A 12,107-nucleotide genomic window follows, 5' to 3' on the forward strand; every position below is an offset into this window, starting at 1 on the left:
CAAACTAAGAAACAACTAGTAAATAATACAATTAATGCAGCATATAAAAACCATTTTCTAAGATATTTTAATTGCAAAGAAAAATTTTTGTTGCATTTATAAGAACATTTTTTTAAAAGCTCATAGTATTTATCTCTGTGGGATTATGTACAATTTTTGTATCTTTATAATTCACTTTCTTTTGCAGATTATCTATGATTATACATTGTTTCTAAAAAAACAGAACGTTTTAAAATTGGTTTAGCTAACTAAATTCCTCTATTTAAGGAAAGTAGGAGGCAAAAACAAAACAAACAAACAAAAAAACAGACAGTGGTCAACTTAAAGGAAAAAATTGGGATAATAACTAAAGGGAAGTCTACAGTTTAAATATTGGGGAAACTATTTAAACTAATTTGAAAAACTCATTTACAACTTGAAGACATTCAAAGAACTGCTGTGAAGCAAAGGGATGGGGATGATGACCATTTCTGCTCAGTGTCTTGAAATGAGGTTGAAGATGAAGGTCACAGACCAGCCGGCAGCAGGTAGTCTTTGAAGTGGGACACCTGTAATTGCCTGCTTGGCCAACCACGCAGAAAGGGAAGCCTGCTAGAGTTGTGATTCTATTGTGATTTAAAGAGGCCACAGAATACTGTGCTGCAAAATTAATCTATTTCCAAGTAGCTTTATAATTTTAGTCCAAAATAAAGGAAGTGTTTTGCTCAATCTTTATGAACAAGAAATTAAGAGAAATAGTAAGACACAGAATTAACTTAATTGTTCTTAATGCTAGAGACTCAGTAAGAGGCTTCTCGAAGGTCATGTCAGCTGGAGAAAGGATAAGAACACTAACAAAGTAAATATAAGGACTAATAAAAGATCCTCACACACACATCCTAAATGATTTTTTATCTTTAGGAATAGAGGTCTAATCAACCACAACATGGTTTTGTACCTACACTTTGGGACTATTAATAAAGGTATAATTTTTACATAATGATGCTATACATTGGCCAGGTATAAGATACAGGAGACAGCCCCACCAATCTAAACATGAATTTTCTTCATTAAAATGTCATCTGGCATGAGCCGAAGTCAGCAGTCTAAATACACAATGGTCACGTCCACCTTACAAATGGAGTAAAGTTCAGTTCCATGTAACACCATAATTTTATAAACATGCCTCACTTTAAATTAAGAGGGAAGACTGACATTTTTCACAGTCCTAACATTGCTGAAGTGACAGCGATCACAATAGAACTTCATTAAGTTTCAGTATTACATAGGGAAGGAATGGCATTGGGATTAGGTTCAGTATTTGACACAGAATCACGCGAGAAAAGTGAAAAGCAAAAAATCAAAACGCAGGGCTCCTGGATGTTCATGGCTGGGAGCATGTCCATGGGAGCACTCTGACTGTCTATCAATAAGCAAGAATTATATAAATTAGAATACAGCCACAATATAGAGTATTTTGCAAGCAATAAAGTGTGAAGCAACAGATTCTTATGGATTGACTTGGAAGGGCCTCCCAGATAATCTGCCAAGTGAATAAAGTATCAGATACGCACCCAGCACAGTATCAGATATGCACTCAATTCCATTCAGATCTTCACTGAAATGTGTATGTATGTTTACAGAAATGTCACAGAAGAATGACATTGATTGTTAACATTGGCGATCTCTCTGTAGGAAAATTAGGTGGGGAAAGTAGCAAAATCATGCAGTCAACATATTCACATACTGTTTGGGGTTTTTACAATGAACATGTATTCATGTGTTAGCTAGAGCAATAAAATGTTAAAAATAGGCACTGAACAGCTTTTTTTTTAAGTTTTGGGGTTACAAAAGAAGTCAGTCAAGTGCAGAAAAACTCAGAAAGGTCCTAATCCTTACACATCTAAATCACTGTAATAGGAGATTGTAGACCTGGTAAGTAACTGTAAACTGGACGGGGTTCTTGACTTGCAGGTACATGCAGGGATTCAAAAGATGAGCATTAGGGAACTGAGGCTAAAGAGAGAGGTTCTTACAATAGGAGACTGCAGTGCAAATCCACTGTTCGTCTCCACAGCTCTGCCTTGGCTTTGGGAAGGAAGTGGGTATGTCTTTCACGTCATGACTAAGTCAAATCTACAGTCAACGTACAATGAAATGCTCGTCCCATGGAGTCCTGTTTTGCTCCCACAGGCACTGTTGTTTGTATTATTTTGTTTCTAAAATACCATTTGTAGTTAGAGGGACATTCTCATGCAAGCCTTTTGGAAATAGTATTTTCAAATGAGTACTTTCAATGCCTAAACACCATTTTTTCTTAATATTAATGACTGAAAGTATCACACGTGGTTGTACCTAAAATGAGAGCATCAGGCACAGGAACTGACTGGAGTCATGGCAGAGATGTGCTTTCTTAGAGGTCATGTGTGACGCTGAAATCACTAAGCTAGAAACCTGATGTGTAGGGATAAGAATATGATGCTCCAATAATGCCTGACTGTAAGGTCTGCCTGCCACTTAATTTTGCTCTCTTTTCACTTTCAGAGGTTTAGAAGAAAGAGTGTATACCATGTTTATAAATTTTAGTTTGCCTAAGAAATGTATACCAGGGTGTAATTCAGATCTACTGTATAAAAATCTAGGGTACAGAGCCCCAAGAACATGTTATTTTTCCACAAGCACCAGATAATGCTACAGCAGGTGTCTACTTTCTAATAATCACCCCTCCTCATAAATATTCAGTGTTCTTCACAAACTGTCTATGCAAGTGTTTGGTCTGGCTTACAACATGTCTTAACAATCATAACATTTCACACAAAAGATGTATTTCTGATTTCTATTTAAATACCTGAAGATCAATTAAGGCCTTCTTCCACGGAAAAAAAATAAGTTCTTTAGACCAGGTATACTCTCCAATCCATATGGTCTCCACCAGTTCCTAAATGCCTTTCTTACCCATTTCACTAGTCTATTTCACCTGTTAGCAACTCTAGTCTTTGGAATTTCCATACCTATTTATAATCTGGTTATTTCATCTCATAACTCAAATCTGACTTTCAGACTGCCACTGTGCTAAGTTCTATAAATATATTTTTTAGTTTGATTCAGCAAAAGGTTATAGAAAATTTACTATAATTTCTTCAGGTTGGATAAGTGAAAGAGCTTTATCTATTGCTTTTAAGGTGTTAGAGGTATTACAGTGCTATCAGTGTTAGGGGCAGTATTATCATTTTTTCAAGTTTCAAATAGCGGTAATTCAATTGCAGGTGTCCTAATTAAGGAGAACTGTCTCTTTAAAACGATCTAATAGGATATTGGGTTATTAGCTCTTTTTGTTGTCTTATCTCTAGAATAATAAATATTCACTAAAGCAAATAAATGCATCGCATAGGCTATAATGTTTTTGAAGTACCATCATAAGACATATAATATTATTCCATTCATTAAGTAATAGACAGAAAACTGTACTTGAAAAATAATTAAATACATTTTATTTATTTATTTTTAAAGATTTTATTTATTTATCTTAGAGGGGAAGGGAGGGAGAGAGAGAGAGAGAGAGAGAGAAATAGCAATGTATGGTTGCCTCTCATTTGTCCCCTGCCAGGAGCCGGGAACTGGCCTACAACCCAGGCATGTGCCCTGACTGGGAATCGAACCGCGATCGTGTGGGTCGCAGGCCCGCGCTCAATCCACTGAGCCACACCAGCCAGGGCTTAAATACATTTAAAAAAAAGAAATATGTGCTCAGTATTTCATGGTGGATTTTCATTAAAAACAGATCATTCTGACTATTTCTTGATTTTAAGTAGTGAGATCAGGAAATGCATTAATGTTAAATGTTATTATTATTTTTAGCCCTTAAACAGTTTAACTTTGGACTGTCATATCTATTATGTACTATCATCATCTTATAATGATGTACTCCTTGTAATTAAATGGTCGAAATATGTCAAAAGCATATAATGTGAAGTCAGAGAGACTTTGAAATCACATCATCTAACCTCCTCTGGCTATTCAATCACACAGAGTGTAAATTGACAATGCTAATGCCAAGATCATTAGGTAGAGATATTTTTCAGCCCTCCAAAACTTTACCTGAACAAGATTGTGGCCCTTTTATGGTTTCTTTTAAGATTACCATACAACCAAGTACATTAATGACAACATTGGTTTTGAAATCTGAATAAAGAGTATCTTATCTAAGTTTTTTAAATTAATTATCTTACTCTACATATAAATTTAGGGACTGATGCAGACCCCGGCTCATGCGGTCTGCCACATGGGGGATGGGGGAGAGATATTCACAGGGACTACCAAGTCCTGCGGATAAAAAGGGCTGGTGGCTTCACTCTCCAGAGGAGCCAACAGCCTTGGCCTCCGCCATGACAGGCCTTTATTTCTTTTCACAGCACATTACACTGGTGGTCCTCATTTACTATGCAGGGGTTGGCTTTAGGTGGTTACCTTTTACAGAAAAAGGAGCCAATGCTGCTAATCACATCACAGAAGAAGGATATTAGCAAATGAAAAAGAGAAAAGTGGTTGAAACAAACTCCATTGGGGGGGGGGGGTGTTTAGCATGGATTTTAGGAAGTTACTTTGCAGTAAATATTTGCTGCAATTCAGCCTGAGGGAGTTTTAGCAAAAGCAAGTCTCAAAGTGGCCTAGGCACTTTGTAGGCCTGACAACCCACAGGAGAACCTATCCATGGACGTGGGTCCTGTGCATCTCCAAGTGGGAGCTGGGCCCATGCCACACAGAACAGTCTCCTACAAGGGACATTTTTTTTTTTCTGTTATAATGCAGGGCAGTACAACAAATGGCAGTAGACAATATTCTTTAGTGAATCATAATAAAAAAAGCAAAAAATCTCCAGGCTACTTAAAACATGACATGCTGTTTCTTGCTTAGTGAAAGATAAATTAAAATCATTTGACACTGCCATATGCTAACAATCATTTCCTAAGCAGAAAAATATGTACACATATTACTACAGATGGTTTGGTTTAGTGTCTGAAAAGGTTGCAGGGAAAAAACCCTCTTTCTGTTAGTACATTTTTTGGTGTGATAATATATACAATCTTCAGTGAGTAAAATATTTGAATATGTACAACTATACCTGCCATTTTGAATCAGAAGTAGCTGCATGAATAGTGCCTAATTACCTGCAGGCCGGTTTCAGAATATAGATAAGAAAGCAGGTGGTACAAAATTGTGGATTCTATATACCCCAGGACATTGTCACTAAAAACCCAATGCCATGAGTGATAAAAGGTTGTAGAGAGTCGTCCATACTCAGTCACGGCCTATTGTAACAGTCCTTAATCTGAATTCATTTATTAAGAATAATGTATTTTTATAGTTAAAAAGAAATTAACATTAAATATTATCAATATGATAAAATGTATCTCATTTTTATTTAAAGATATTTTAATATTAAATATTTTTGAAAAAATAATCTTAATACTATCCATCTAACTCAATCCATTGTTTTGTATTTTGAGACTTCCTTTCTAAGCTTTGCATATCTAAGTCTTTGCATATCTGCTTTTCTGTTTAAGATTATTTTACCAGAATTTTCCAATATAGTGATGTCAACTTCTGGCCAAGATGGAGGCATAGGTAGACACACTGTGCCTCCTCATACAACCAAAAGAAGGACAACAAATTTAAAAACAAAAACAGCCAGAACTGACAAAGATATCAAACTGTATGGAAGTCAGACAACTAAGGAGTTAAAGAAGAAACACTCATCCAGACCTGTAGGACGGGTGGAGACAGGCAGCCCAAAGGAGAGGACTTGCAGCAAGGCGGTGGCTGGTGGCCTGGGTGTTTCATCACTTGTGTGAAGATAAACGGGGAGGAACAACTGGGAGCTAGGAAGACCATGCAATCCAGGGATCCAGCGCAGGGAAATAAAGCCTCAAACCTCTGACTGAAAACACCTGTCAGGGTTGAGGCAGCACCAGGAGAAACTCCCAGCCCCACAGGAGAGTTCATTGTAGAGAACCATAGGGTCCAGGAATGTACACAAACCCACCCACCCAGTAATCTGCACCAGAAGGGCCCAATTTGATTGTGGCTAGTGGAGGAAGTGTCAGAAAAGTAGAAGAGAGCAGGACACACTGTATTGTTCCCTCTCAGACCCCACCCACACATATAGCATCACAATACAGCATTGTGGGTTGCCCAGCCCTGGTGAACACCTAAGCCTCCACCCTTCACTATGTAACAGGTGCATTGAGAAAAAAAAATGGCCCAAGAGAAAGAAGAGATCAAAGCTCTAGAAAAATATAACTATGTCACAAAGAGATAGCCAACCTATCAGATGCAGAGTTCAAAAGACTGGTAATCAGGATGATTACAGAATTGGTTGAGTATGGTTGTAAAAATAGAGGAAAAAATGAAGGCTATGCTAAGTGAAACAAAGAGAAATATACAGGGAACCAATAGTGACAGGAAGGAAACCAGGACTCAAATCAATGAGGACTAGAAGGAAGAAAGAAACCGTCAACCAAAACAGAATGAAGAAACATGAATTCAAAAAAAATGAGGAGAGGAGGAGTAACCCCCAGGAGAACTTTAAACGTTCTAACATCTAAATCAAAGGGGTGCCAGAAGAAGAGGAGGAACAAAATATTGAAAACTTATTTGAACAAATAGAGAAAAAGAACTTCCATTATCTGGCAAAGGAAATAGAATTCCAGGAAGTCCAGGAAGCCCAGAGAGTCCCAAAGAAGTTGGATTTAAGGAAGCGCACACCAAGGCACATCATAATTACATTGCCCATGATTAAACATAGGGAATCTTTGAAGTAGGAAGAAAAAATGAAACAGGCAAAGGAGTGCCTATCAGACTACTTGCTGATTTCTGAAAAGAAACCTTGCAGGCAAGGAGGGGCTGGAAAGAAGTATTCAAAGTCACAAAATGCAAGGACCTACGTCCAAGATTATGCTATCCAGCAAAGCTATTATTTAGAATGGAAGGGCAGATAAAGTGCTTCCCAGATAAGGTCAAGTTAAAGGAGTTCATCAATGCCAAGCCCTTATTATATGAAATGTTAAAGGGACTTATCTAAGAAAAAGAAGATAAAAACTATGAAGATCAAAATAACAACAAACTCACAGTTATTAACAACTGAACCTAAAACAAAAACAAACTAAGCAAACAACTAGAACAGGAACAGAATCACAGAAGTGGAGATCACATGGAGAGTTATCAGAGGGGAGGGGGGAGGTGGAAAGGGGAGAAAAGGGGAAAAGGTACAGAGAATAAGTAGCATAAATGGTAGGTAGAAGATAGACAGGGGGAGGTTAAGAATAGTATAGGAAATGTAGAAGCCAAATAACTCATAGGTATGACCCATGGGCATGAACTAAAGTGGGGAGAATGTAGGCCTGGTGAGAGAGTTTCAGGTGGCAAGAGAATCAAGGTGCCAAGTCCAGCAGATGGGCACTGCTATCTTTGAAATATGAGTGGACCAGGTGATGACACTGAGTGTTACATCTATTTAAAATTCTTCATGAAATATCAGATGCTCAATCTCCATCTCCATTCTCCGTCCCCAGTTCTGTCCTTTGCCCACATATTTTGCCCTTCCCAAGCAAGAAACAGGTTTGTGTCTGTCAAAGGTACATACCTATGATATCTTGCCTTTACCAGTATGATTAATTAAGACAAGAAGGTAGGAGCTTTAAGAACTTATAGTCAATTAAAAAAAAGAACTGGTTCTTGACTAAAGCAAAATTATACTCATCATTTTATTGGTTTGCTCCATAAGTTTAATATCGTCAATATAAATGTTTTCAGTTAATTATTTCTCCCTCACCATTTATAGCTGAGAACAATCTTAGGCTGAGAAAAAAAAAGGAACTTCTGCTTCCCTTCATGAAAATCTCTGACCACGGTCCCAAGATAATTTGGATTTTTCATTTGGCCTTCCCTCTACATAGTATGAATCAGAACACACAGACCATTCAGAAACTATTAAAAGTTTTCAGTGTCTTTTATATACACATTTTTTAAACTCTATGTGATTTTGGCTGTCAGTCACGGAGTTCTAGGAAAGGTATTGCTTTCAAGTATCACTTGTACCTTAATCCCTGTACTTCGGCTGTTCATTATTAAGTGTGCAAGTTCCATTTCCCAGAAGCTTCCAGTTCCAGTCATCTTTAAATCCATGGAAAGGCCATGCTCATGTTGTTTTTGGCTCTTGTCCTTTTATCAGAACTTTAAGTTCCCCATATGAAATGGTTGCTCATAGAAAGATATAACACTATATTTGTTTTGCTATTTGCCTTCAGTTCTATAATTTCCTTTAATAATGAATAATCATGTTTTGTTTTTTGGAACTATTACTTTGATTATAAGTTTTTGTCTGCTAGTGTAGATCAGTTTTGTTAATAAAATAAACCATTTCATTGAGAATACATACAAAGGTGAAGGGATTAGCCAAGGGATGTATCAATATATGCACAACTCATAGACACAGACAGTGATACAATGATGGCCAGAGAGAAGGTGGGGTGGGTGCTCGATGGGGGGGGGGCAAAGTGGGGGAAACAGGGACATCTGCAACAGTATCAACAGTAAAAAATAAAGAAAAAAAGAATGTATACATTCAGCAGAAAAATGACATCACAAATTCCCAGGCCCCCAATGCTGGGCATTGGATTTCATTGATCTGCTGTGGATTTTGATTTTTTAAAAAATGAGTTGCTTGGTGATTACCCATCAGGAATCACTAAAGCATAGCATATAGTACATTAATCTTTTACTCATAAGTTTTGAGAGAGAGCAAAACTTTATATTTCTATCCTCACATTTTAAGAAATGAAATATTTTAATGCATAAGAAGTTCAGTTTATTCCCTGAAATAGGAGCGAATGACAGGTACCACCCCCCTCCCCTCTTATAGGCCTGTGCAGATGTACGGAGTGGCACACTGAGACATCTGTTCAATTCTACCCTCTTGGTCAATTCTCGAGCCCCAGGCTCAGAAAGGTACCCTTCCTCTTAGAGCATCACAAAAATTTGCAAAACCCTGGATACTAACTACACATTCCACAAGACTTGCAAAAATAGAACAAAGGAAAATGCAAGTGCAAAAGACATATACTTCAGGTCAGTATGACTTGCTTCAAATTCTTCAACAAGCAGTCTGCATAAGAATTGAACTTAGTCAAAAATCCATCTCTGTACATTCAGAAGCCAAAGGAATATTTTCTGAACTAAGGAAAAAGTAGAGTCCTGTGCCTGGGTTAGGATTATTATACTAATGAATATAATTTGTTTCAGAAAAGGATGCCTTCTAGAATTTTTCCTGTATTCAATAAATATGTTTAACACCACAGCAATTAATCTTTCCCATTAACTCCATTTACCTTTGATATCTTAATTTTTAACTGAATTTATTGGAGTGACACTGGTTAATAAAATTATATAGGTTTCAGGTGTTCAATCCTATACTGTATCATGTATATATTGTATTAGGTGTTCAACACCCCAAGTCCAATCTCTTCCCATTGCCATTTAATTTTGACAGCGATGTTTTTTTTCCACGGTGATGTTTTCAATAACCTAAAACATGCAGATTACCAAATATAATGAATTGAATTTTGTCTGATTATGTATACTGAACATTGAAATAAAAATGTTAATTCACATAGCAAGTGGATTAATAGTAATTTCAAGAAACAAATGAAACGTATCTTAATTCTTATGATTTGAAGTAAAATGTCTATGCCAAAATTACTGGGGCACACCGCATATTCCTTAAGCTCATTTACTTTTGGGGGTCAGAATGAGTTAGTATTTTGATGGAGATATCTAGGTAACCACTTCATCATCTGCATTTCAGAGGCCATTAATACAATTTTTTTCATGTTAACAATCCACCTGCGTACAGAACATGAGTTCACAAGGTAATTATGTACTTTCTAACATGCTGCTCTTGGCAAAGAAGCCACATACAGAAAACACAATCTTTTGAAGACTCTTGCTATAATTTCCACCATTTGAGAGTTATCTGCCTTTTATTTTCTCAAATTCTCTACCTACGTAGGCATACTCTAGCAACAAATTAATGATATAAACTCTGTAACTCACATAGTACAGGAATTATTCACCAGAATAGACACTGAGGAAGTTCAACAATTACATCAGAAAAAAACGTTATATAGCTCAAACAGTATGTCTCCTTTTTATGTCCTAAGTTATCATTCAGAATGCTAAAATAAAGACCAATTTTGTTTTTATTCTTTAATGTCAGACATTAGCCAAAAAGTACAGTATTCTTATGTGGGACAGTTTTATGATTATCTAATTTAATAGGAATTGCCTGCCAAGCAATGGGTCATGGAGTGACTATGGGAAGATAAAAAATATTAGAAAAATACTTAAAATAAAAAGGTGTTTTATAATATGATTCATAAGATTATCTATAATTTGGGGACAATTATTTATTTTAGAAGCTTATTTTTATATTATTACAATATCATTTTAAATATGTCACATGTTAGCCACACTTATATTATCTGTCCACATTTAAACATTTTTTTATGCTGTTCAAACTGACTCCTTGGAGTGATCCATTTGGACATTGGACTAAGTCTCAAATGTAGGAAGATATACAAGTATTTGAACAAAGTTAAATTTAGAAATATAATGTTTTTTAAATCCAATTTTACTTCCCTTGGATTTACAGGGAAACTATACATCAGCATAAAAATTAAATATATGAAATTTAATTTTTAACTGAGATTTGAAAATAAATAGCATTCATTAAACTCATACTTGAGAGATACAAACTCATACTTTGGAGATAAATTCACTCTATACTAGCATGTTCGATTATGCTTTCTTTTCTCTTTTCTTCTTATTTTTAAAACATCGATCATGATGGAACAGGAAGCAAAACACAGAAAAAATGCTGGCTGTGATAGAAATAGGTTTTCTTTTTTTTAATCAGTAGATATAAACCCTTATTTTACTTATTATTTATTTTTTATTTTTAAATTTATTTTTTCTGCAATATTTTATTTGATACATTTCCTTAGGCAAGGGAAGCAAAAGAAAAATAAACAAATGGGACTATATCAAACTTAAAAAATTTTGCACAGCAAAGGAAAAACCAACAAAATGAAAAGGCAACTCAAAGAATGGGAGAACATATTCACCAATACATCCAGTAAGGGATTAATATCCAAAATCTATAAAAAACATGTAAAACTCAACACTGAAAAAAAACAATAACCGGATTAAAAATGGGCGAAGGACCTGAGTAGACACTTCTCCAAAGAGGACATATATACAGCCAATAGACATATAAAGAAATGTTCAATGTCACTAATCATCAGAGAAATGCCAATTAAAACCACAATGAGATATCACCTCACAACTGTCAGAATGGCTATCATCAATACATCAACAAACAGTAAGTGTTGGCAAGGATGAGGAGACAAAAGAACCCTTGTGCACTGTTGGTGAGAATGTAGATTGGTGCAGTCCCTGTGGAAAACAGTATAAAATTACCTCAAAAAACTAAAAATGGACCTTCCTTATAACCCAGCAATTTCACTTCTGGGGGCTTATCCAAAGAAACTCAAAACGCCAAACTGAAAGAACATACACACCCCTATGTTCACTGCAGCATTATTTATAATCACCAAGGTTTGGAGCAGCCCAAGTGTCCACCAGTAGGTGAGTGGATAAAACAACTACAGGATATTTACACAATGGAATACTACTTGCCTATAAAAAAGACAAAATATTATCCTTTGTGACAGCATGGACGGAGCTGGAGAACATTATCCTAGGTGAAATACGCCAGTCAGAGAAAAACAAATATCATAAGATTTCACTTGTATGTGGAATCTAACGAACAAACTGCACTAACATGCAAAAGAGACCCACAGAGAGCAAGATGACAGCTCTGGGAGGTTGGGTGGAGGGATGGAGGGATGGAGGAAAAAGGACACAAGGACATGAACCACAGTGTTGTGCTTATGCGATGAGGGGAGTAGAAGGGGGGTAAATGGTAATGGATTAAACCCATATTTTAAATGCTGAGGAAAAACACTTGTTTTCATATATGAAATTTTTTATGTTTAATTTTTAAAAGATTT

At 36.1% G+C, this 12,107-nt stretch overlaps 1 protein-coding gene across 1 annotated transcript in view; it reads right to left on the minus strand.

The window, feature by feature from the left end:
- Positions 1–12,107, minus strand: part of ADGRB3 (adhesion G protein-coupled receptor B3) — a 732,856-nt gene that overhangs the window by 478,006 nt on the left and 242,743 nt on the right. The gene's annotated exons all lie outside the window — the stretch shown is intronic.

This window comes from Sturnira hondurensis, unplaced genomic scaffold, assembly GCF_014824575.4.
Source record: "Sturnira hondurensis isolate 20B ecotype Veracruz unplaced genomic scaffold, ASM1482457v3 Scaffold0022136, whole genome shotgun sequence".
In the NCBI taxonomy this organism is placed as follows: Eukaryota; Metazoa; Chordata; class Mammalia; order Chiroptera; family Phyllostomidae; genus Sturnira; species Sturnira hondurensis.